Source organism: Hyla sarda, chromosome 2 (genome assembly GCF_029499605.1).
Source record: "Hyla sarda isolate aHylSar1 chromosome 2, aHylSar1.hap1, whole genome shotgun sequence".
In the NCBI taxonomy this organism is placed as follows: Eukaryota; Metazoa; Chordata; class Amphibia; order Anura; family Hylidae; genus Hyla; species Hyla sarda.
The window spans coordinates 467,263,758-467,291,191 of NC_079190.1; the positions used below are offsets into that span (position 1 = coordinate 467,263,758).

The 27,434-nt window shown below is 43.1% G+C and overlaps 1 long non-coding RNA gene across 1 annotated transcript in view; it reads right to left on the bottom strand.

The window, feature by feature from the left end:
• The window catches only part of LOC130358069 (uncharacterized), a 58,110-nt gene extending 33,343 nt beyond the window's left edge, over positions 1-24,767 (bottom strand). Inside the window, exons 1-2 of the long non-coding RNA XR_008889399.1 lie at positions 24,711-24,767; positions 5,483-5,571 (exon numbers count right to left, since the gene is read on the bottom strand). This is a non-coding gene — a long non-coding RNA (uncharacterized LOC130358069). The remainder of the gene's footprint in view (positions 1-5,482; positions 5,572-24,710) is intronic.
• Between the last annotated feature and the right edge of the window lie 2,667 nt (positions 24,768-27,434).

Below are 27,434 nucleotides of genomic sequence, written 5' to 3' on the forward strand. Positions count from 1 at the left end.
AGCATAAGAAAAGGCAGACTTGAGATGTATAAATGCGTCTTCCGCTTGGGGAGACCAGGACTTGGGATTGGCATTTTTCTTGGTTAAAGCCACGATAGGGGCCACAATAGTGGAGAAGTGTGGAATGAATTGTCTGTAATATTTGGCGAACCCCAAAAAACGTTGGATAGCACGGAGTCCGGAGGGGCGTGGCCAATCTAAGACGGCAGAAAGTTTATCTGGGTCCATTTGTAGTCCCTGGCCAGAGACCAAGTATCCTAGGAAAGGAAGAGATTGACATTCAAAGAGACATTTCTCCATTTTGGCATAAAGTTGATTGTCCCGAAGTCTCTGAAGAACCATGCGGACATGCTGGCGGTGTTCTTCTAAGTTGGCAGAAAAAATCAGAATATCGTCCAGATAAACCACAACACAGGAATATAGGAGATCACGAAAAATGTCATTAACAAAGTCTTGGAAGACGGCAGGAGCGTTGCACAGGCCAAAGGGCATGACCAGATACTCAAAGTGTCCATCTCTAGTGTTAAATGCAGTCTTCCATTTGTCCCCCTCCCTGATGCGGATGAGATTATAAGCACCTCTTAAGTCCAGTTTGGTAAAGATGTGGGCGCCTTGTAGGCGATCAAAGAGTTCCGAGATAAGAGGCAGCGTTTTTTTACCGTGATTTTATTAAGTCCGCGGTAATCAATGCAAGGGCGTAGGGAGCCATCTTTTTTGGACACAAAAAAAAATCCAGCTCCGGCAGGAGAGGAGGACTTGCGGATAAACCCCTTTTTTAAATTCTCCTGGATGTACTCCGACATGGCTAGAGTCTCTGGAGCAGACAGAGGATAGATTCTGCCCCTGGGTGGAGTAGTACCCGGGAGGAGGTCAATAGGACAGTCATAAGGCCTGTGAGGAGGTAAAGTCTCTGCTTGCTTTTTGCAAAAAACATCAGCATAGTCCATATAAGCCTTAGGAAGACCGGATACCGGGGGAACCAGAGGGTCATGACAGGGAGTACTGGGAACCGGTTTAAGACAGTCCCTGTGACAAGAAGTACCCCAGTTCTTGATTTCTCCTGTGGACCAATCAAGGGTTGGGGAATGGCGTTGAAGCCACGGTAATCCAAGAAGAATTTCTGAAGTGCAGTTGGAGAGGACCAAAAATTCAATTTTTTCGTGATGGGGTCCGATGCACATTAGGAGAGGTTCCGTGCGGTAACGCACGGTACAGTCCAATCTTTCATTGTTAACAGAATTGATGTAGAGGGGTCTGGCGAGACTGGTCACCGGGATGTTGAACCTGTTGATGAGAGAGGCCAAAATAAAATTTCCTGCAGATCCGGAATCCAAGAAAGCCATAGCAGAGAAGGAGAAGGTAGAAGAAGATATCCGCACAGGCACAGTAAGGCGTGGAGAAGCAGAGTTCACATCAAGAACTGTCTCACCTTTGTGCTGAGTCAGCGTACGTCTTTCCAGGCGGGCAGGGCGGATAGGACAATCCTTCAAGAAGTGTTCGGTACCGGCACAGTACAGGCAAAGATTCTCCATGCGGCGTCGTGTCCTCTCTTGAGGTGTCAAGCGAGACCGGTCAACCTGCATAGCCTCCACGGCGGAAGGCACAGGAACGGATTGCAGAGGACCAGAGGAGAGAGGAGCCGGGGAGAGAAACCGCCTCGTGCGAACAAAGTACATATCCTGGCGGACCACTTGACGCCTTTCGGAAAAACGCATGTCAATGCGGGTGGCAAGATGAATAAGTTCATGCAGGTTAGCAGGAATTTCTCGTGCGGCCAGCACATCTTTAATGTTGCTGGATAGGCCTTTTTTTAAAGGTCGCGCAGAGGGACTCATTATTCCAGGATAATTCGGAGGCAAGAGTACGGAATTGGATGGCGTACTCGCCAACAGAAGAATTACCCTGGACCAGGTTCAGCAGGGCAGTCTCAGCAGAAGAGGCTCGGGCAGGTTCCTCAAAGACACTTCGAATCTCCGTGAAGAAGGAGTGTACAGAGGCAGTGACAGGGTCATTGCGGTCCCAGAGCGGTGTGGCCCATGACAGAGCTTTCCCAGACAGAAGGCTGACTACGAAAGCCAACTTAGACCTTTCAGTAGGAAACTGGTCCGACATCATCTCCAAGTGCAGGGAACACTGCGAAAGAAAGCCACGGCAAAACTCAGAGTCCCCATCAAATTTATCCGGCAAGGATAATCGTAGGCCGGAAGCGGCCACTCGCTGCGGAGGAGGTGCAGGAGCTGGCGGAGGAGATTGTTGCTGAAGCTGTGGTAATAGCTGCTGTAGCATCACGGTCAGTTGAGACAGCTGGTGGCCTTGTTGCGCTATCTGTTGCGACTGCTGGGCGACCACCGTGGTGAGGTCGTCGACAACTGGCAGTGGGACTTCAGCGGGATCCATGGCCGGATCTACTGTCACGATTCGGCTGGCTGGAGGTGGATCCTCTGTGCCAGAGAGGGATTGGCGTGGACCGTGTTGGTGGACCGGTTCTAAGTTGCTACTGGTATTCACCAGAGCCCGCCACAAAGCGGGATGGTCTTGCAGCGGCGGTAGCAACCAGGTCGTATCCACCAGCAACGGCTCAACCTCTCTGACTGCTGAAGATAAGCGCGGTACAAGGGAGTAGACAAGAGCAAGGTCGGACGTAGCAGAAGGTCAGGGCAGGCAGCAAGGATCGTAGTCAGGGGCAACGGCAGGAGGTCTGGAACACAGGCTAGGAACACACAAGGAAACGCTTTCACTGGTACAATGGCAACAAGATCCGGCGAGGGAGTGCAGGGGAAGTGAGGTATAAGTAGGGAGTGCACAGGTGAACATACTGATTAAGCCTGCTGCGCCAATCAGTGGCGCAGTGGCCCTTTAAATTGCAGAGACCCGGCGCGCGCGCGCCCTAAGGAGCGGGGCCGTGCGCGCCGGGACAAGACAGACGGGGAACGGGTCAGGTACGGGAGCCGGGATGCGCATCGCGAGCGGGCGCCTCCCGCATCGCGAATCGCATCCCGACTGGGAGAGATATTGCAGCGCACCCGGTCAGCAGGTCTGACCGGGGCGCCGCGAACGAGAGGACGCTGCGAGCGCTCCGGGGAGGAGCGGGGACCCGGAGCGCTCGGCGTAACACACATTCTCCCCCCCCCCCCCCCCCTTTAAGTGGCTTTTTCAATGGTAATTGGGTGAAGGTTTATGTGTTAAGGTTTTATCAATCATTCTCCTGGTCCTAGAATACTTTTGGGCTATGTTCACAAGGCATAATTTCTTCACTGAATTCTGTATAAGAATTCTGCAGTAAATTCTACAAAAATGTATTTCCCATTCACTTCAGCGGAAATTCTGCTGTGTGAATGGAACAGCAGAATCCCATTCAACAGACTGAGGGTGGCTGAGCAGCAGTACTAACACACACAAAAAAACAATGGGTCAGACCTATACTGAGGTGAAGTACAAAACACAAGCAAAACAGAGGAAAGGTCAGTATACAAGCCAGGTCTGATCTGCAAATCAAGAGGAGGAAAATAAATACCCCTTGTCAGGCCCAAGGCCTGATTATTAAAATCATATATGTGTATCATAAGTTATGACTGTGTGTGATGGATTGTCCAGGACATGGGTGAGAGGTCATTCGGACGGTGTGCTTTTGTGTATTGCATTTTATTGGGGGTCTGGCTGTTTGTTTGTATCTCCTTTGATGTCAGAGGATCTTTTGAAGCAGCAGGATGTAAGGGACACTCTGGTCTCATCATATAATCAACCAGATAAGAGGGCCAGGAACAGAGATGCCACCTGGTGGGATCAAAGGGGAGGGGGAATGGAGTCTCCCTCCAAAAAGGCAGATATATAATATTTAACAATGCTAGACTCAGGGTGTTCAATGCTGTGCAACAAGCTGACAAGGCCATCCTACGAACAGCTGGAACTCACTCATGGACTGCTATATCATCATGCTGTAAGAACTTCATTTTTGTTTTCTGAACTTGCCTTGCTAAACTCTTTTATATATTTTTGTACCTGTATGTCATTTGTTTCTGTATTTTTATATAGTCAGCACTGTAATACCTTTTTTCAGATTAAATGTTGAATTAATCAGCTCTGGTCTTTGATCTCTAAATATGTGAGCTCACCTTTCTGAAGGCAGCTCTGGTGGAAACACGTTTATCTAAGGGTTAATTTGGTGACTTGCTGGGACTAGTAGTGGATACCCAGAGGTCTGGCAGCTTTAACCCTTGCACCATCACACTCTCTCTAGCGTCTCGGCTGGACCGATAGGGTGTGATCGTGACACCCCTCTAAGCAGTTGATTGGTCCAGTGCCTGTAACTCCTCACTGACCAGAGAGTAGCATGCACAGCCTGGCCAAATGCAAATGTTACAGGTTTCACAGTAAAAGGGGTGAATACATTAGCACTCAACACTTTTCAGATTATTATTTGTATATCATTTTTTAATCCATGCAATATTCCCCCCCCCCCCCCCCCCTCCAAATGATTGACTATTTTGTGTTGGCCCAATACATAAAATTGCTATGAAATAAAGTTAAAAGGGTACTCCACCCCTAGACATCTTATCCGTTATCCAAAGGATAGGGGATAATATGTCTGATCGTGGGGCCCCCGCCGCTGGGGACCCCCCCCCCCCCGATCTCTGTGCAGCACCTTACGTTCGTATAGGACGCTGATTGTGTCGCCAGGGGCTTGTGATGTCACTGTAACGCCCCCTCATGACATCACGCCACGCTCCCTAAATCCAAGTCTATTGGGAGGGGGCATGGCAGCCGCCACGCCCCCTCCCATAGACTTGCATTTAGGGAGCCTGGCGTGACGGAACAAGGGGGCGTGACCGTCACATCACAAACCCCTGGCGGGACCCCTGTGATAAGACATCTTATCCTCTATCCTTTGGATTGGGGAGAAGATGTCTGGGGAGGAGGGGGAGTACCCCTTTAAATCTGATGTTATATCATGACAAAATGTAGAAAACGTAGAATACTTTTGCAAGGCATCGTAACTGCAATATGCTGAACTCTCTACTCTGGATTAGTAGATAAGCTAAAACTATTTTGGCAAATGCATCAAATGTGCACAGCGACCTGCAAATCTAAACCTTTGTGCATCGCCAAGGAAATGCGCAGTAATGCAATGAACACCAGGTGGCAGCAGTGTTTCTGCGATCACTAAGCACTCTGCTATGTAGGTAGTTTTTATTCATATTTTACCTTTGTCTCAATCAAAGGAACACTTGGATAAACCAGCGGTGTGAGGCTACAGCTCAGCTGCCGTAAAACCATAAAACCTGAATTTATTGCCTATTATGCTACCGTAATAGCTCAGAAATTAACATTGTATCATATATCAAAAATCCCCGTCTGGTTGTGGAGACACCAGTGTGTACCCAGCGTGCCCACTGAGCTCCCTCTTGTCTTTATTTCACCAGCTACATTTTTATATTGATATCATAATTGTTCCGATCAATAAACACATTTCTTGCTGTTTTACCTTCTTATAATGGAAGCGGGAGCATTCTTCTCAATAGCGCATAACTCCTGGGGATTGGCTGTTCAATAAGAATCAGAGCACGAATACTCCTGCCAGACAGATGACCAGGATTACCGTCATATTTCTCACTTTTGCAGACATAAACTCTGTTAAACATACATCTTCACAGTGAGAGTGATGGAAGGGTTCTCCTACTGTGATTGGCTGCCAGGGAGACCTTTGTGAGGGAAGGGTTAAGAATGCTCCATAAAGGGGTACTCCAGTGGAAAACAATTTTTTTTAAATCAACTGGTGCCAGAAAGTTTAACAGATTTGTAAATGACTTCTATTTAACCTCTTAAGGACCCAGGACGTATGGGTACGTCCTGGGTCCTGGTCCTGCTATATAACGCGGGGTCACACGGTGACCCCGCATCTTATCGCGGCAGGCCCAGCGTCATAGTTAAGCCGGGACCCGCCTCTAATAGCGCGCGGCACTGATCGCTGTGCCGCGCGCTATTAACCCTTTAGCCGCGCGCTCCAAGCTGAGCTGCGCGGCTAAAAACGAAAGTAAAAGTGCCCAGCTAGCTCAGGGAGCTGTTCGGGATCGCCGCAGTATAATCGTGGCATCCCGAACAGCTTTACTACAGGAGGAAGGTCTCTTACCTTCTCCTGCTGTCCGATCGCCGAATGAATGCTTCAAGCCTGAGATCCAGGCTTGAGCATTCAATCGCCGAAAACACTGATTGATCCATTCCTATGGAGATGGATCAATCAGTGTAAAGATCAGTTAATGCAATGTTATAGCCCCCCCTGGGGGCTATAATATGGCATAAGAAAAGTGTAAAAAAAATCATTAACCCTTTCAATTATCCCTTCCCCTAATAAAAGTTTGAATCAACCGGCATTTCCAAGAATAAAAAAAACATTATGTAAATAATAATAAAAATAAACATATGTGGTATCGCCGCGTGCGGAAATGTCCGAATTATAAAAATATACTGCTTTTTAAACCGCTCGTTCAATGGCGTACGCGCAAAAAAATTCCAAAGTCCAAAATAGCGCATTTTTGATCACTTTTTATACCACAAAAAAGTGAATAAAAAGTGATCAAAAAGTCTGATCAGAACAAAAAGGGTACTGCTAAAAACTTCAGATGACGACGCAAAAAATGAGTCCTCATAGCGCCCTCAACACAGAAAAATAAAAAAGTTATAGGGGTCAGAAGATGACCATTTTAAACGTATAAATTTCCCTGCATGTATTCATGATTTTTTTCTGAAGTGATACAAAATCAAACCTATATAAGTAGGGTATCATTTTAACCGTATGGACCTACAGAATAAAGATAAGGTATAATTTTTGCTGAAAAATGTACTGCGTAAAAACGGAAGCCCCCAAAATTTACAAAATAGTGTTTTTTCATCAATTTTGTCGCACATTGATTTTTTTTCCCGTTTCACCGTAGATTTTTGGGTAAAATGACTGATGTCATTACAAAGTAGAATTAGTGACGCAAAAAATAAGCCATCATATAGAATTTTAGGTGAAAATTTTTAAGAGTTATGATTTTTTTAAGTTAAGGAGGAAAAATTGAAAATGAAAAAACGGAAAAAGCCCGGGTCCTTAAGTCTTCCAGTACTTACCAGCTGCTGTATACTACAGAGGAAGTTCTATTCTTCTTGAAGGATTAAGATTTTTAAATAAATAAATATTTTTAAATCTGTTTAACTTTCTGGCACCAATTGATTTAAAAAAAAAAATAGTTTTCCATCGGAGTACCCCTTTAAAGGGGTATTCCAGGATTTTTTTTTTATTTGACTATGCTTCAGGGGCTGTAAAGTTAGTGTAGTTCATCATATAGTGTCTGTACCTGTGTGTGACGGTTTTATCACAATTCTTTTGTGATTTTTACCCCACTATTTATTTTTAACAGCAGACAAAATGACTGTTGTCTCAGATTTTTCCCAGCTTGCAATGCGGCCGAGACCTGACATCACTAGTCAGCTGATGACAGGGAGCCTGTCTGCTTCAATGGGTGGAGGGATCAATCTGCAACTAATGCAACAGCTGTAAGCACCCTGATTGAAAACCACAGGTCTTTGAATGGATGCAGCTCATTTATGTTTCAATGGGTGGGGTGCCTGATGTGTGGGAGGGAGGAAAATGGAATTGTGGGATTTGTAGTCAAAAAAAGAAAAGTCAAACAGGAAATATAAGTTCACAAAAAGCTAGCAACAGTGTTATGGTAATCTAGCCATTTAGCCCCAAGACAAGCGCAGATCGTTCCTAAGCATGTCCATTACTGTCTGACAGGTACGTACTAAAATCACCTTATGGTGGATAACCCCTTTAATGACCCATGGGTTACTATTATTCTGTGCGGAGCCTGATCCATACATGGCAAATACTGGCACCTGTCACCAGTGGCCAGGATCAGAAATAACTCCAATCCCAAATGTTTAGACCCCTCTAAGCCACTGAAGTTCCACAGTGTGAATGGGTCAGCGGAAGGCCCACTCACACCAATTCCGTAGTGTGAACATATCCCATAAACCATTTCTACATACATAAAGCATGGATAATTGAAAAAACTAATAATACAATTAAAACATAAACATATGTGTATCAGCTCATGAATAAATGTCCAAACTATCAAAATATAACATTAATTAAACAGTCAAAGGCGTAAAGGTAAAAAAAAGTCCAGAACTGCATATTTTTGTCACATCATATACCATAAAAAGAGATCAAAAAGTCCCATCAAAACATAAAGGGTACCTCTAAAAACTACAGATCATAGAGCAAAAAAATTGCCCTCATACATCCCTGTTTACGGAAAAGTAAAAGAGTTATAGAGGTCAGAAAAGGACAATTTTATACTCATTTTCGTACAAAAAGTTATCATTTTTTAAGAGTAGTAAAATAAAACAAAACCTAGATAATTGGGTATCATTGTAATCATATAGGGGAGATTTATCAAAACCTGTGCAGAGGAAAACTTGCCCAGTTGCCCATAGCAACCAATCAGATCACTTCTTTCATTTTTAGGAAGGCCTGTGAAAAATGAAAGGAGCGATCTGATTGGTTGCTATGGGCAACTGGACATTTTTTCCTCTGCACAGGTTTTGATAAATCTCCCCGATAGAGATTTTAGTTAACATGTCATTTTTACCAAAAAGTGCATTGCATAGAAATGAAAGCCCCAAAATGACTTTTTAATTATTATTATTATTTTTTTTTTTTTCAAGTGTTTTTCAAATTTCAAGTATTTCCTATTAGGATGTATGACTATGTACTAAATAGTAAAACATTAGGTAAAACTGCCAGTGAAAAACATCCAGGGTACTGGTGGACAGTAAAACCAACTTTAGGCCCCTTTCACACTACAGGTATCATGCTGCTTTTTTACTGCCGATATTTTACAATAATGGATGAAAAAAAAATGGATGCAATAACTGGTAATAACGGATGATAACTGATGACCGTCATCCGTTTTTTAATGGGTTTTTTCTTAAAAAAACAGATGTTGTTCATCTGTTATTACCAGTTATATCCGTTTTTTTAACTCAGGTTTTTAACCCTTTTTTTTGTAAAGCTGTACTGAGCATGCTCAGTACATAAAACGGTGTTAAAAAACCTGACAATAACCGATGATAACTGATGGTTTTTTTGATCATCCGATTCCCATAGACTTCAATGTAAAATTTTAACATCCGGTTTTTCACAATTTTTTTTGCCGGATCAAAAATTGGTGCATGCACCGTCTTTTGTGCATGACATTGTAAAAACGGACATGCCTGATGCAAAAGGATGTTCAAAAAATCCCATTGACATGAATCAGATTTTTTGACGGCCGTTTTCAGGGCCTTTTTGCCAGGAGTAATAATGGAGATTTTTTACAGGATGATACCTGTAGTGTGAAAGGGGCCTTAGTGACCAGTGCCAGACAGCTGCTGCCAAGGCTAACAAAGTCATGGGATGTATCAAGAGAGGCATAGAGAATGGTGACAGGGACATAGTTTTGCCTCTGTGTAAATCACTAGTCAGACCACATACGGAGTATTGTAGGCACCTGTATGTAAGAAGGACATGGCCGAACTGGAGAGGGTGCAGAGGAGGGTGACAAGGATAATTAATAGTATGGGAGGTTTATAGGACCAAGACAGTATGGTGAGCTGGGGTGTTGCTATAGTGTAGCAGGGTCTGGTGGTATTAACCCTGGGGGGCAAGATGTTGTTAATCCCTTAAAGTTTGTGACGCCAGGTTGTGATTATTCCGGTATTGTCACCGCCGTCAACCAACCCAAAAGTTTTTCAATAAAGGAATGTCCACAGCAGGAATTATGCTAGAACTGGAATTTTTACTTGTAATTCTTAAGAAACAGTCTTTACAGTTATGCAGTTCCTCTAGAGGCAACCGTGACACAGCATACCTCGCAGGCTTGCTGGGACTTGTAATATTGAGAATATGTATGCAGGTCACTGTGCTACTAATATTATTCTTGAGTTGAGTAGTAGTGACTAGAATTGTAGATAGAGCTTGGTACGTTTTGAGGTGGCTGTAGGTTCTTTAGGCTTTGGCCTAGATGAGATGAATTTAGATAGTACAGGTATTCTGCTTGGCTGAAATTCAGGAGATAAGAGAGCGAGTTTAGAGACTACAGCCCCTTATATACTAAGGAGGGTGGACTAAAGCCCATTGGTTGCAAAACCTGTGGGTCCTGTTCCCAAGGAACTCTGGGTATGACACATGACAGTGCTTCACATGACTAACACTTCTGTACAAATTTGAACAAACTTTATACATATTGACAATGCATACACAATATATACAATGCATTTATATGAGACAATAGAAGGTGATCAAAGGGGAGAACCCTGCAGGAGAGCCCTATAGACTGCAGATACTGTTCCTGAGGGGAGTTAGGGAGGGTACAGGACCATGTCCTGTACTGGGACACCACAACAGGTTATCAAGCTTGGGGTTATTTAGTTTGAATATAATACGTCTTAGGGACAACATATCACAACATATAAATATATGAATGGACAGTACAGAGATCTTTCTTTTTATACCTAGGCCGGTAACTATGACAAGGGGGCATCCTCTACGTCTAGAGAAAAGAAGGTTTCAGCATCATCACAGACAGAGATTCTTTACTGTAAGAGCAGTGAGACTATAGAACTCTCTGTCACATGATGTTGTGATGTCTGACTCCATAAACAAGTTTAAGGGGGGCCTGAATGTTTTTTTAGAGAGTAATAACATTACAGGTTATGGATACTAGATTTATGTGGATAGAACGTTGATCTAGGGATTTATTCTGAGACCATATTGAGGCATCAGCCATTGGCTAAGTTTCCACTTGGTTTTTTTTTCTGGCAGTTTTTGGAATACTGCCACTGCATTTTTTGAGCCAAAGTCAAAAGTGGATCCATAAGGGAGGAGAAGTGTCAGTCCTTCATTATATTTCCCATTCCTTTTGAATATTCTTCTGGCTTTGGCTCAAAAACTGCCAGAAAAAAAAAAAAAAACAAGTGGAAACTTAGCCTCAGGGTTTTTATTTTATTTTTTTGCCTTCCTCTGGATCAACACAGTAGGGACTCATTAGGGTTATACGTTGAACTTGATGGAGTCTTGTCTTTTTTTAACCTTATAAACTCTGTAACTATGTATCTCCATGTACCTAATCTACATTTCAATGATACAAATACCATCTGACAATCTTGGAAACTCTTTCATGTCCATCCTGCGGCAGATAAGGGTTACGTATCCTGAGTGTAATGAAGAATGTCTAATTGATACTATCCGGGGCTCTCTAATAAGATGATATACCAACTAAAAAGAAAAAAGTTCCATAAGCAGCCTGGGGAGTTCAAGAAGAAAAGAAAGGTGAAAGGTCACCGAAGAGGCGGCTTCATCGTAGCGGCTAATAAATCAATGCAATATGGAGGACATGTTAACAAACTGCAACGGATTGATCAATAAAACCAAGGAAGGGCGCAATCGGTGTGCCCCTGGGTCATGTGGCTACAAAATCCTCCTGGCTGCCATCTAGAATTTATCTCTTTGTACATCAGCTCTCACTTTTATATAACCTTTCCATGATTCAAGGCTTGTGCTCAATCCAGACTGTACTTTTAACAATCGCTCTGACATTATAAAGGCAATAATTTGGAGCTTTAATAGCAATGAAGATGCAGTTAAGGCGGAATGGTATTTTGTTAAACTTTTATTACACTATGACTGATGGTGTTCTGCTAAGTCACAATATCCAAAAGTCTATAAGGGTTCTGAAACTTTTCTCATTTCACTAAGGCTAAGTATCTACTTGGTTTTTTTTTGTGGCCCAAAAAAACACAAAAAAAAAACTTCATAAGTTATACCTGAGCTACGTTGCGGGGAACAACCCCTTAATCATGCACAATATTAAAGGGGTATTCCAGGATCTGACTGTGCTACAGGGGCTGTAAAGTTAGTGTAGTTCATAATATAGTGTCTGTACCTGTGTGTGATGGTTTTCTCACAATTCTTCTGTGATTTCACTCCAATATTTATTTTTAACAGCATACAAAATGACTGTTGTCTCAGATTTTTCCCAGGTTGCAATGCGGCCAAGACCTGACTCACTAGTCAGCTGATGAGAGGGAGCCTGTCTGCTTCAATGGGTGGAGAGAGCAATCTTCAACTAATACAACAGCTGTAAGCACCCTGATTAAAAACCACAGGTCTTTTGTTTCAATGCGTGGGGTGGCTGATGTGTGGGAGGGAGGAAAATGGAATTGTGGGATTTGCAGTCAAAAAAGAAAAGTCAAACAGGAAATATCAGTTCACAAAAAGCTAGCCACAGTGTTATGGTAATCTCACAACATAGCCATTTATCCCCAAGACAAGCACAGATCCTTCCTAAGCATGTCCATTACTGTCTGACAGGTACTCACTAAAATCACCTCATGGTGGAGAACCCCTTTAACCTCTTAAGGACGGACCCATTTTTTTACCTCAATGACCAGGCTCTTTTTTAAAATTTCACATGTATCTCTTTAAATGGTAATAACTTTAGAACGCTTTTTCTGAGCAGAGCAATTCTGAGATAGTTTTTTCGTGACATATTGTACTTTATATATCTGGTGCATTTTTGTTGACACATGAAGCATTTTTTGTGAAAAACTTCAAAATATTGTGAAAAACTGGAAAAATTCTGGCATTTTTTTTAAGGTGTACACTGTGCGGTAAAAGTGATGTTATATTTATTCTCTGGGTCGGTACGATTATGGCGATTCCCATTTTATATCGCTTTCTATGTTCTTTTTCCTTTTCTGAGCAAAATGCTTTTTCTGCCATTCATTTTCCAACAGCCGTAACTTTTTTTATTTTTCGTCCGACGCCATTGAGTGAGGGCTTATTTTTTGTGGGATGAGCTGTACTTTTTATTGGTATCATTTTTGTGCTACGTGCTACCTTTTGATCTTTTTTATTCCGCTATATGTACAAAAATTGGCGAATGTTGTGCTTTTTTGATGTTTTTTTTACGGCATTCACCGTGCGGTATAATTTACATTATAGTTTTATAGTACATGTCATTATGGACGTAGCAATACCTATTATGTATATGATTTGTGTTTTTGATCCTTTTTGGTGATAATACAGGGCTTTTATTGGGAAAGGGGCATTTAAAAAAAATGTTTACACTTACTTTTATTGAAGAACTTTTTATTTTATTTTTTACACCTTTTACAGGTTATACTATGCTGCAATACATTTGTACTGCAGCATAGTATGACCTGATGAGCTGCACACACTACAGCCTCTGGCTGGATCTCACAGGCTTCCATAGCAGGCAGACAGGAGGACATGATCTGACCTCCTGCTGCCATAGCAACCAACAGCGACCCGCGATTGTATCGCGGCGCCGCCGTTGGAGAACAGGGGGAGAGCGCTCTCCCTGTCAACACCATAGATGCCGTGATCAGGATTGATCACGGCATCTATGGGGTTAATGCTGCCGGGATCGGCGCGATCACGGCTCCGGCAGCTGCGGTGGGACTCCGGCTATGATTGACAGCCGCGTCCCGTCGTCAATCTCCTGCGCTGCCCGCGGCAGTGCCGGAGATCGCTCTGACGTATGCATACGTCCAATTGCGCAAATGTGTCGGATGATTGGACGTATGCATACATCCTATAGCGGGAAGGGGTTAAGGGGTTGTTCCCCGCAACATAGCTCGGCAGGCTGGAGCGGAGGTATTTGTCAACTTACCTGTCTGGGATGTGTATCATCGTACCCTGAATAAAGATATTATGTACCCATCGAATGTGAATGAAATGTATGGATAATCATGCAAATAAAACAAAGAAATCTGCAAGAAGACCTGAACGTAGTGGTCGTGAGTAATTCTATGTGAATACACGTCTATCTGGTGATACGTTCTCGCCGAATACAGCCCAGGTATATCTTATGAAGTAGGTGCATAGAGTGTACGATAACACCATTTACCTGAAGCGGCTATGTGTTTGAATTTACATCTGGAAGTTACACTATTGTTATGTGAAGGAACCATTTGCTATTGAATGTGCAAGAAACAAAACGCCAGAAAAAACACCACAGCATTTTCCTGTGTTTGGCGTTCTTTTCTTGCATTTTTTGCCTTTGAGTGAAAATTGCATTTTTGGCCCCTTTTGATGTTTTTTCAAAATTTGTTGGATACCAAAAAAAGAAAAAAAAAAAGGATGCAGTAGTGATGGAAATTTTATTTTTATAACAACATTTTTAGTAATTTTTAATAAAGTGTGTGTGTGTGTTTACTTTATTTTATTTTTTAGGTAGTACTACTACCCCCAGCATAAAACACACTGTTCCATGCTGGGAGTAGTAGTGCTACCTAAAAAAAGAAAGAAAAAAAAAAAGGTGAAAAACACACACACATCACATTTTTATTATTGTCGGCTACATTTTTGGGTCCCTGCCCGCCCACATAAATCTAACTTCATTAGATATAATTTTTTACATCACTACTGTATCTTTTTTTTTTTTTTTAATGGTACCCTACAAAATGTTATTAAAAAGGTATCTCCATCACTTTTTTGGATCGCTAAAGTCAAAAAAGGAATAAAAACCGCCTGCAAAAATGCCAAAGTTTTTTTTTACTCCCATAGACTTCTATGGAAGAAAAACTCCACGATTTCAGGGGGAAAAAAAAACCCACCATAGGCTCAACATGCAAAAAGGATTAAAAAAACAGCAAACTAAAAAATGCAAAGTGAAAAAAGAATTTTGCGATTTCTCATTGATGTACAGCTAACATCTGGCCACAGCGCAAACGCAAAAAAAAAAGTTGAAACGTAGCCTAAAGCAGAGTTTCCCAACCAGGGTGCCTCCAGCTGTCTGGGCATGCTGGGTGTTGTAGTTTTGCAACAGCTGGAGGCACCCTAGTTGGGAAATATTGTACTATCTTCTTACAGAGGTTTTCAAGGAGCTAGGATAAGGCACCCACTGATCTCCAAAGAGAAGCGTTCCAGTGATTGCTGCATTTCCTTCCTTGTTTACACCTGCACAATAATATATATATTTTCTGTACCGGGTTTCTGTACCCGGTCCTGTTTGCCAGTCTCATCTACTTGAACAGAGCACAATTGCCCCTCCAGCTGAAAACTATACTTACCTTCTTCCAGTATCACTGCTCCCAGTCTCCGCTCTGCCTCAATTCCTGTTGCTCAGATTCAATGTGTCAGAGTCCTGCTCAGCCAATCACTGGCCCCAGTTTTGTACTAACAGCCAGTGATTGGTTGAGTGGCACTCTGACATGTTGGGCCCCAGCACCAGGAAGCACATTGGAAATCAGGAGCAGCGTTACTGGAGACCACAGGAACCGAGTCAGAGGTAAGTATAGCTTTTATTTTTTGGGCAGTTTGGGAATGTGTTTTTTTGTTTTGTTTTTTAAAACATTTTCACCATATAACTCCTTTAAGCACTGATCACCTGCTGATTTTGTTCGTTTGCTCACTGACAAAAATTTTATTGGTAGGTTTATTTTGAACAGGGGATAAAAAATTTTTTTTCCTTCATTGTGTGTAAATGTTATTTTCTCTCTCATCCAGAGGTGTCAGCAGAGAGCACTGTGGTCAGACTGAAATGAATTCCAGAAAGAAATACAACTTCCTCTGGAGCAAACAGCAGCTGATAAGTACTGGAAGGATTAAGATTTTTAAAAAGAAGTAATTTACAAATCTGTTTAACTTTCTCTGGTACCAGTTGATTTAAAAAACATTTGTTTTCCACCGGTGTACCCCTTTAAGGCAATATATACTTTTAATAACAGTCCGCCAAACCTTTATTCAGCTGAAAGCAGTCAGGCAGCTCGGGCACTGGCTTACAAAAGAACAAAAAGGTTTCAATGTGATGGATTATTTTCTTCTTTCTAGTGTATGCTGGCCAACAGCAGAAGTGTGGAGAAATATGGACCATCACCACAACATGGGCAACATGGCACATTATTTAACATCTCAAAAACTCTGTACCTCAGGTACATCACTTTTAGCAAGAGACTGAAGTATATTTCTTCCTTCCCTTAAAAATTCTCTCCTGCCGCTTTACTCATTCGTATTAGATGTCATCCCTTATCTTTACTTTGACTGTTTTCTCTTTCTGTCCAGGGGCTAGATTGCTTTTTAATGACTGATAGATTTAAGCTGTTGTCTTGGCTTTCCATGCCTTTTTGCACCTCCCTTTTATTGTGTTCAATACTTTTCCAGACAGAAACCAAATGAAATTACTTAACGGAGTACTCCAGAGGGGGGGGGGGGGGGGATAATCAACTCAACTGGTGCCAGTAACTTAAACAGATTTGTAAATTTCTTCTATTTAGAAATCTTAATCCTTCCAGTACATATCAGCTGCTGTATGCTCCAGAGGAAGTTGTGTAGTTCTTTCCAGTCTGACCACAGTGCTCTTTTTGCTATGGGGATTTGCTTTTGCTCTGAAAATTCTGAAGCATATGTGGTGGCCCAGTATGGGATTGTGTTGCTCCTTACCTTTCCTGCCCTGTCAGGCAGTGTCCCTCAGTGTCCCCAGGGCCCCCTGTAGTTGTTTCCCCATTTCTATATATGTTGTATATTAAAAGGTGTGTATATATGTTGTATCTTAAAAGATGTGTCTTTAATAAAATGCACCATGTGATTGTTACCAAGGAGGAACCAGTGACCAGCTGACCCCAAAGGTGACCTATGGACTCCCTGCTAGTCTCCCCATATAAACCCTGGGTGGAGCTAGTCCTGCAGCCACAAGTCAAGTGCAAGTAAGCTGAAGTCACTGTCCTGTCAGTCACTAGAGATGTCGCGAATTGTTCGCCGGCGAACAGTTCCCGGCGAACTTAGCATGTTCACATTCGCATCGCCGGGAGAACATATGTGAAGTTCGATTCGCCCCCCTATACTTTAACATTGCGGTAAACTTTGACCCTGTGAGTCAGAGTCAGCAGACACATTACAGCCAATCAGCAGCAGTCCCTCCCTTCCAGACCCTCCTACCTCCTGCACGGACGCCATTTTACCTTAATTCGGCATGCTGCAGGCTTAGAAAGTGGAGGGACAGAGAAGCTGCTCCTGCTGTAATAGGGAAAGCGATAGCTAGGTTGCTGCTAGGTGGTGTATTCAGGGTCCAGTTTACTCCTAACGCACTAGTGTAACATCTGCTTTAAGGACAGCACCCAAAAAAGCCCAGGGCTCAAATATCAGTCCGTGTGTCTTGCAACAGCTGGAGGCACCCTGGTTGGGAGGGGACCGCTGGTTAAAAGGGGTACTCCAGTGTAAAACTTAATTTCCTTCAAGCAATTAACTACAGTATTAAATGGGCTATAAGTTCAGTCCGTGTGTCTTGCAACAGCAGGAGGCACCCTGGTTCGGGACCTCTGCTTAAAAGGGGAACTCCGCTGGCAACCTTTTTTGCTCATTGTCACACTAGTGCAAATCACATTTGGTGTGATAGTTGTTCAAATAAAATAAAAAAAATACCTTTTTTGGCTGTGAAATAAAACCAGTGCTGCCTAAAGGGGGGCACTAACTATGTGCTGCCTAATATGGGGGAATCTATGTGCTGCCTAAAGGGGGGATCTAAATATGTGCTGCCTAAAGGGGGCTCTATGTGCTGCCTAAAGGGAGGCTCTAACTATGTGCTGCCTAATATGGGGGAATCTATGTGCTGCCTAAAGGGGGGCTCTATGTGCTGCCTAAAGGGGGGCTCTAACTATGTGGTGCCTAACATGGGGGAATCTTTGTGCTGCCTAAAGAGGGGGATCTAACTATGTGCTGCCTAAAGGGGGGCTCTATGTGCTGCCTAAAGGGAGGCTCTACCTATGTGCTGCCTAACATGGGGGAATCTATGTGCTACCTAAAGGGGGGATCTAACTATGTGCTGCCTAAAGGGGGCTCTATGTGCTGCCTAAAGGGAGGCTCTACCTATGTGCTGCCTAAAGGGGGGCTCTAACTATGTGCTGCCTAATATGGGGGAATCTATGTGCTGCCTAAAGGGGGGATCTAACTATGTGATGCCTAAAGGGGGGACTCTATGTGCTGCCCAAAGGGGGCTAAAGCACGTTATGCCAAAGAATTTAGGAATGCTAGGTGATTTATGCCCTTTATGGATTAAAACCAGACTCTGCATCAACTATGTAATTTTCCATGGGAGTTTTGCCATGGATCCCCCCCCCAGCACGCCACAGTCCAGGTGTTAGTCTCCTTGAAACAACTTTTAAATCACTATTGTGGCCAGAAAGAGTCCCTGTGGGTTTTAAAATTCGCCTGCCCATTGAAGTCAATGGCGGTTCGTCCGGTTCGCGAACATTTGTGGAAGTTCGTGTTCGCGAACCAAAAATTTTATGTTCGCATCATCACTAACAGTCACAAGTCAGTCAGGTCAAGTCATCTGTCTAACCAGCATGGCTACAAGTCAAACTACATGTCCCAGCAATCCTGCAAGGCCTCTGTGTCACTGGTCACCTCCTTGGGCCCTGGCTGTACTGCATTGACTGTTCCAACTGTCGTCGGTGTCTTCATTGCCCCCATGCCTAGCCCAGGATCCAGCGGTATACCTTCAGGTGGTTTATGGATAAACCACGCCCTGGCATCACGAACACAAGGGGTTAATCATAGAAGAAGAGGTTCCAGCTCCCGAAAAAATTATAAGTTTTAAAAGTCCAAAATGTATTCAGTCCATATTAAAATCAAAAAGGAAAAACACCCTGTGGTTAAAAACCCCCCACAGGGTGTTTTTCCTTTTTGATTTTAATATGGACTGAATAAATTTTGGACTTTTAAAACTTATAATTTTTTCGGGAGCTGGAACCTCTTCTTCTATGGTCTATCTATACCAGGACAACGGCTTGGCTTCTACTCCGGGCTTCCGAACCAATTGCTACGAGTGTCAGGATCAAATCATTACAAACGGTGAGCTGGCTATACACCTTTTTCTTTGTTTGAACAAGGGGTTAATGCCATCTGCCCCTAGGGTAATTACATCTGCCCTGCACCTCACACCCCGCCATACCACACATACAGCAGCCAATAAGTACTTGAAGGATTAAGATTTTTAAATAGAAGTAACTTAGAAATCTGTATAATTTTCTGGCACCAGTTCATTAAAAAACATTTTTTTTTTTTAAATCAGTAAAATAAACAAAACCAATATCATATTAGGTATCCTTGAAATCGTATTTACCTACAAAATAAAGATAGAATCATTCTAACTGTAAAGTGCATTACGTAAATACGAACCCACCCCCCGAAAAAATGGCAACATTTTTCCCCCCACACATTTTTTTTTTTACTTCACCATAGGTTTTTTTTGTAAAATGAGTGATGTCATTACAAAGTACAATTGGTCCCACATAAAACAAGCCCTCATGTGGCTCTGTAGGTGGGAAATTTGAAGAGTTATGGCTATTAAAAGGCAAGGAAGGAAAAAAAATTAAATTACTGCATTCTCAAGAGGTTTAAAAGCGTGGAGGATATAATGAAAAAGCCAAAAAAAAGAATACTTTTGGCTGTGTTCTTAAAGGGGTACTACTGTGCTGATAACTTATCCCCTATCTAAAGGATAGGGGATAATTTGCCTGATCGCAAGAACATCCGCTCCAGGTCTGATGACGGGGCCGGTGATCGTGATGTCACAGCTCCACCCTCGTGTGATGTCACGTTCCGCCCCCTCAATGCAAGTCTATGGCAGGGGCGAGACAGCTGTTCTGTATATGTTAATTAGGTGCTAACTGGCACCGGCGGGGTTACTGGCACTCTGACATCAGCGCTACTGGCCGCAGCACCACCCAGCTCATCAATATTCCTCCCCTCCCTCCGCCTCTCCCTCTTCATTACAGAGTGGGGGGAAGAGGGAGAGGTGGAGGGAGGGGAGGAATATTGATGAGCTGGGCAGTGCCGGCGGCGCTGATGTCAGAGTGCCAGTAACCCCGCCGGTGAAGTATTATGTGTAATAGTGTGAAATGACAAAGGAAAAAAAGTATTGAACACATGAAAAAAAGGGAGGTGCAAAAGGCATGGAAATCCAAGACAACAGCTGAAATCTATCAGTAACTAAAAAGCAATCCAGCCCCTTGTGCAAATTAAACGGGTTTTCCAGGGAAAAACTTTTTATATATCAACTGGCTCCAGAAAGTTAAACAGATTTGTAAATTACTTTTATTAAAAAATATTAATCCTTTTAGTACTTTTCAGCTGCTGAAGTTCTTTTGTTCTTTTCTGTCTAAGTGCTCTCTGATGACACCTGTCTCGGGAAATGTCCAGAGTTGAAGCAAATCCCCATAGCAAACCTATTCTGCTCTGTGCAGTTCCCAAGACAAGCAGAGATGTCAGCAGAGAGCACTGTTGTTAGACAGAAAAGAACAACTCAACTTCAGCAGCTGATAATTATTAGAAGGATTAAGATTTTTTAATAGAAGTAATTTAGAAATCTGTTTAACTTTCTGGAGCCAGTTGATATATAAAAATAACTTTTTTCCTGGAATACCCCTTTAATATCAGCTGGTTCAGTGTCAACTGAGCTACATAAAGGTCTCATTGCCAAGGTGTCACACAGAACACATCTCATGATGGTTAAAAGCAAAGAGCCGTCTCCAGACCTTCACAACCTAATTGTTGTAAAACATAACAATGGTGTTGGTTACAAGCGCATTTCTAATCTTCTGAATGTTCCAGTGAGCACTATTGGGGTCATCATACAGAAGGGGAAAGACAATTATTTCATAAATTATCCTCGACCAGCTGCTCCTCACAAGATTTCTGACAGAGGAGAGAGAAGAACATGACTGGGGGATCGTAGAGTTACGCTTGGCCCTGCACCCATTACCCACTTACCATTCTCCCCTTTCCCAATAATTATAGACACATAGGTGTGGTGCAAAGACCACAGCGGACCCAATTTTACTAACCAAAACAAATAACCAATATATATATATTCCCAAATATATATCCATATATAAATATAACACATTTTACATTTATTTATAAATAACATTTTCCAGCTGTCCAAGTTAACATTACCCCCCTAACATTTACATAACCAAAACATAGTCAAAACATTAACCCAAACCCCTGAGATAGCACCAGCCTGGAGGGGGACCTGAAGGCAGCTTCTCCTTCTGCTCTCTCCTACTTTGCCCTTGGTCGACCCTCACCTGACCCAAGGGCACCACCTTCAGAGACCACTCTGCCAACCGCTCGAGCATGCCTCCAAAATCCCCCTCCATCTCCCTCTGCTGCGACAACACTACTATGCCCCACCACACCCAAACCAGGGCGGGCGGGACTCTCCACGATTTCTCTGGACCACTGACTCCTCCCTTTCCGTCTACCCCTTTTATACCCCTTCCCCCTCCACATAACGTACTCCCCCCCCCCCCCCCGTCTCTAGAACCTGCTTCCCTGCACGTCCTACTGCCCCCTGTCTTGTGCCACCTCCCATTCTGTTTACTCCGGGGGCTCTCTTTCAGAAGAGTTGGCCAAGAGCCAAGAACACTTGTGGAGAGCTTCAAAAGACCTGGAATTAGCAGATAATGGTGTCTCAAAGAAAAAATATTTACTGAGAAAAATTTTGACGTGTTCCATATTAAAGAAGTACTCTGGTGCATTTTTTTTAACCCTCTGTGCCCCGGCTGCCAAGCGAAACAAAACAAACTTTAACTCACCTTCCTACGTTCCCCCGTTCTCCGGTCTCCGACTTCTTCCACTTCGAGTAAGTCGAAGAGTCACGTGATGCTCAGAGTATCACCGGCCGTAGGGGGACACTGCTGCGGCCGGTGATACGCTGAGTGTCACGTGACTCTTCAACTTACAGGAAGTGCAAGAAGTCGAGGACCGGAGAACGGGACATCGATATCAGCGCAACAGGGGGAACGTAGGAAGGTGAGTTAAAGTTTTTGTTTTGTTTTGCTTGGCAGTCCGGGCAAATAAGGTTAGAAAAAATGCACCGGAGTACTCCTTTAATTTCACCCGCTGTAGATCGATAGCAGAAATGTGCACAAACCTATATCTACACTACCTGATGGAAGGTAAACCGGGACCTCAAGAACCCCAATGTCCCAGTTATATCACTTTTTGTAAGCAACCAAGATTCTTTAATGATATTTTTGCAGAATCTTAAAATTCCATTTCAGCAGAGAAAGAAAATCCTTTTTATGTACAGAACAAATCATGTACTAGTGACTGGAGTAGGTAAAGTGGCTCTCCGCTCACACTGCGGCCGCTGCTCCGCTCGTTCCCATTATACGTTCGCCATTATCATTGAAAAACCAGCAACCCCTTTATTTCCGCCCGGCATCAATATTCCTGCGTGCGGAGAACAATGGGGATGACGGGGCATGTATGAATAAAATTACAATATGGCGTTTGAAGATGAGCGTGTAAGCGCTGTAAATATTCACAACCGCAGACATTTCCATGCAAACACGGCCCGGGCCGCGGAAAGTAGGCAACATAACTCAAGACGTAATTGCTGAGTACATTACCTTCCCTGCACATCTTAACATATCACCGCTCCTCCTGGCACCTCGCCTGGTACTTTGCATCCGATATGCGCCTTTCATTAACTAAGATAAGTCATAAAGGCCGACTTTCCATATACCATCTGCAACTTGAGGAAAACCAACCGCATTCCGTATTAATGTATTTTATAGATACAGGTGTAAGTTCCATAGAAGGATCCCTGCAGATGGGCAGCTCCATTATAATTGAAGGTCAACTTTATTCTGTAATGTTTTATCTATTAACTCAGTGTTTTCCAACAAGTCTGCCTCCAGCCGTTGCAAAACTACAACTCCCAGCATGCCTGGACAGCCGAAGGCTGTCCAGGCATGCTGGGAGTTGTAGTTTTGCAACAGCTGGAGGCACACCGGTTGGGTAACACTGTATAAGAGGCTACTACCACTTCATTTGCTTGCATGATCTGTAGTTTTTATCGCAACTGTAATGTCCCAGTACAGGACATGGTCCTGTACTACCTTTAGGCCCTGTCAAGTTGAGTCCCTCAGCGACCTGTGGGCTCCCCTGCAGGGTCTCTCCTGCTCTTTCTATAATGTTATTTATCTTACCTTAAAGGGGTACTCCGGTGGAAAAGTTTTTTTTAATTAACTGGTGCCAGAAAGTTAAACAGATTTGTAAATAACTTCTATTAAAAAATCTTAATCCTTCCAGTACTTTTTAGGGGCTGTATACTACAGAGGAAATGTTTTTCTTTTTGGATTTCTCTGCGGTGCTCTCTGCTGACCTCTGCTGTCCATTTTAGGAACTGTCCAGAGCAGGAGAAAATCCAAACATATGCTGCTCTGGACAGTTCCTAAAATGGGCAGCAGAGGTCAGCAGACATAAGAGAAATGCAGCAGAGGTCGTGACATAAGAGAAATCCAAAAAGAAAAACATTTCCTCTGTAGTATACAGCCCCTAAAAAGTACTGGAAGGTTTAAGATTTTTTTTTAATAGAAGTAATTTACAAATCTGTTTAACTTTCTGGCACCAGTTGATTAAAAAAAAAAAAAATTCCACGGGAGTACCCCTTTAATGCTTAGACAGTATCCTAATGTATAGGTAGTACAAAGGACCTGTGGGAGGTCTCAAGGACCTGTGAGTCTGTCACATGTTATGTTATGCAGTCACATGATTTGCTGTCACATGTTCTCCCAGAGAGCACCAGCTTAACCTATGGCCCGCAGCTTGACCAATGGGTTTTAGTCTAGCCCCCCACTATATAAAGGGGCGGCCATTGCAATTAACTCTGTTCTCTTCTCTCTTGTACCATCAGTCTTTACTGAGACAGCAACCACCAGAGATCTCAGTGCAAGTGATCAGCATCTGGTAGACCCCAAAAGCTACAGTCATTCCAGTAAGTCTCAAGTCTATGTCTGCTGTCACTGAAAATAGTCAAGTCCTGCATATAGTCAAGTCATGTCCAATCTCAAGTCAAGTTAATTACAAGTGTATTGGTCCAGCAAGCTGCGAGGTCCTTCTGGGCCCTTGCCACCTCTTTGAGAAATCTGGCCTTAGCTGTGAAGATAATTTCATCTGTCTTATACTCAGTAACATTTGACCATAACTGGTTGTGGACTCTCATTTCACTACTAGCAACTGGGATAGCAGAGGATCTGGGTGTGTGGTATTCCGGAAACCTAAAACCACACTGGCGTCACGAACACTAGGGGTTAATACCATCTTGCTCCCGGGGTTAATACCATCTGACCCCACCACCAACACCGCTACACCCGTGGTCCCGCCATACACCGGTGGTTTACTACACTACCATTTTTGTTCTGATGGGACTTTCTGATGGATTTTTTATTCCTGGCATTTAATATATATATTTCTTTACATTTACTCTATTCTCCGCGTCGTATTGTAAGTAAACATAATATAGGATATAGAGATGGTAGGAAGAAAGATGAGATGACACTACTGAAGATGAGGTCATGCAAAATACAGGGGGAATGTCCCGAGCGGGGAATAGTGACGTCTGGAGAACAGGGGTGCAAGATGTATTAGAAATGGAGAACAGGGGTGCAAGATGTATTAGAAATGGAGAACAGGGGTGCAAGATGTATTAGAAATGGAGAACAGGGGTGCAAGATGTATTAGAAATGGAGAACAGGGGTGCAAGATGTATTAGAAATGGAGAACAGGGGTGCAAGATGTATTAGAAATGGAGAACAGGGGTGCAAGATGTATTAGAAATGGAGACATCTGTATTCAATGCACTCACCTGGGTACAACTTCACTTTATTTCATCATACTCATGTAAAGGAAAGCCGGCCTGGTGGGATCGGGAAAAGGATATTTACATAATATAGGAGATAGAAAACTGTCCAGAGGAAAAGTTGACCAGTTGCCCATAGCAACCAATCAGATTCTTTCTTTCATTTTTGAAGAAGCCTCTGAAGGGCACCTCAGTTACTTTTCCTCTGGACAGGTTTTGATAAACCTCCCCCTATGTTTTTAATAGATTGTATACGTCTCTGCTTTTTTTTTTTCCTTTACATTTTTTATTTATTTGGAAAATGGGAAAAGCAGAGTGATTTAAACTTGTTATATGAAAGTGGTTAATTTTATATTTTAATAAACTCTTTTAGGGTAGGGTCACACATAGCACTTCTGCAGCATATTTGACGCCGTGGATGCGCTACTGCCTGTTCCTAGATTCCTGATTTTGTCTGCTCGTAGCAGCAAGCCACCGCTACATCAGACACACAGTAATCTGCGAGTTGACATGCGCATGCGCAGCTCCACCTGCTTCCTGAGCTAGGCCTGCAAGCACTGCGACTCTAGGGATGGACAGTAGAGCATGCACGGCATCAAATATACTGCAGACGTTACCCTACCCTTAAACGTATTTATTTATTGCAGACTATTACAAGTAATCATTGCACTGAACAGTGCTGTGCCATAGCATAGCATTGATTATTGTTACATTACTACTACTTTTCTTTGGTTTACTTGTCCACTTCAGAGATAGAGTGGCCTCCAAAAGAAAGAGATTCTAGTCAGAGGGGAGACGTTCCCACAAGAGCCTCTTCTCTGCTCATTTGATAGCTTAAATAGTCCTCTGGCCTTCTCTGGGGCTTTATGGCTGACAAATCACCTTTACACTTGATCTGCATCCTTCCATAGGATACTGCAGTTCATCCTAAAGTCATCTACCAAAAACCTGTAATGGCCCAGTACGGGAGGTGTTACCCTGTAACCTTGCTGCCCTGGCAGGCAGCCTCCTGCTGTGACCCCCCCCCCCCTCCCTGCATCTGTTTATAGTAATTGTATATAATCCCTATGTTATATATGTAAGAGTGTTATATTTTTAAGATTGTTTACCATGTGATTTGTCATGTGATTGTTACCCAGGAGGTATCAGTGACCAGGTGACCTAGGGGTGACCAATGGGACCCCACCAGAGCCTCCCCGATATAAGCCCTGGGTGGAGCCTCTGCTCGCACTCTTAGTCTTTGCTGAGGTCCAGTCAAGTCGTGCCGAAGTGTCCAGAGTCATAGGAGGCCTCAAGTCCAGTCTGCAGCCACAAGCTACAAACCTGCAAGTAACCACAGTCACAGTCCTGTCAGCCACAAGTCAGTCAAGTCACAGTCATCCGTCTAGTCAACGTGGCCCGCACTAAACTGTCCACCTCTACTAGAAGTCCGAGCAAGCCCTTAACCCCCTAAGGACCGGGGTTTTTTCCGTTTTTGCATTTTTGTTTTTTGCTCCTTGCCTTTAAAAAATCATAACTCTTTCAATTTTGCACCTAAAAATCCATATGATGGCTTATTTTTTGCGCCACCAATTCTACTTTGTAATGATGTCAGTCATTTTGCCCAAAAATCTACGGTGAAACGGAAAAAAAATCATTGTGAGACAAAATTGAAAAAAACAACGCCATTTTGTAACTTTTGGGGGCTTCCGTTTCTACGTAGTACATTTTTCGGTAAAAATGACACCTGATATTTATTCTGTAGGTCCATACAGTTAAAATGATATCCTACTTATATAGGTTTGATTTTGTCGTACTTCTGGAAAAAATCATAACTTCATGCAGGAAAATGAATATGTTTAAAATTGTCATTTCTGACCCCTATAACTTTTTTTTTTTTTTCGCTTATAGGGCTGTATGAGGGCTAATTTTTTGTGCCGTGATCTGAAGTTTTTAACGGTACCATTGTTGCATTGATAGGACTTATTAATTTTTTTCATGATATAAAAAGTGACCAAAAATGCACTATTTTGGACTTTGGAATTTTTTTGCGCGCACGCCATTGACCGTGCGGTTTAATTAACAATATATTTTTATAATTCGGACATTTCCGCATGCGGCGATACCATTTAAGTTTATTTTTACTTTTATTTACACTGTGTTTTTTTTTATGGGAAAAGGGGGGTGATTCAAACTTTTAATATGGGAGGGGTTAAATGATCTTTATTCACTTTTTTTTTTTCACTTTTTTTTGCAGTGTTATAGCTCCCATAGGGACCTATAACACTGCACACACTGATCTTCATCATTGATCACTGGTTTCTCATAAGAAACCAGTGATCGACGATTCTGCCGCTTGACTGCTCAGGCCTGGATCTCAGGCACTGAGCAGTCATTCGGCGATCGGACAGTGAGGAGGCAGGTAGGGAGCCTCCGGCTGTCCTGTAAGCTATCCCGAACAGCCCACTGAGCTAACTGGCACACTTTCACTTTAGTCTAACGGGTTAATAGCACGCGGCACTGCGATCAATGCTGCACGCTATTAGCCACGGCTCCCGGCCGTTGTTAGAGGCCCGGCCCGCTATGATGCGGGGCCACGCCGTGGCCCTGCGTTATAGATTGGGAGCGGACACATGACGTTCCAGTACGTCATGTGTCCTTAAGGGGTTAAGGTCTCTGAAGTCACTGGTCGACTCCTTGGGACCTGGGTGAACTGTACAGACTTCTCCACCTGTCTAACCTCAGTAAAGC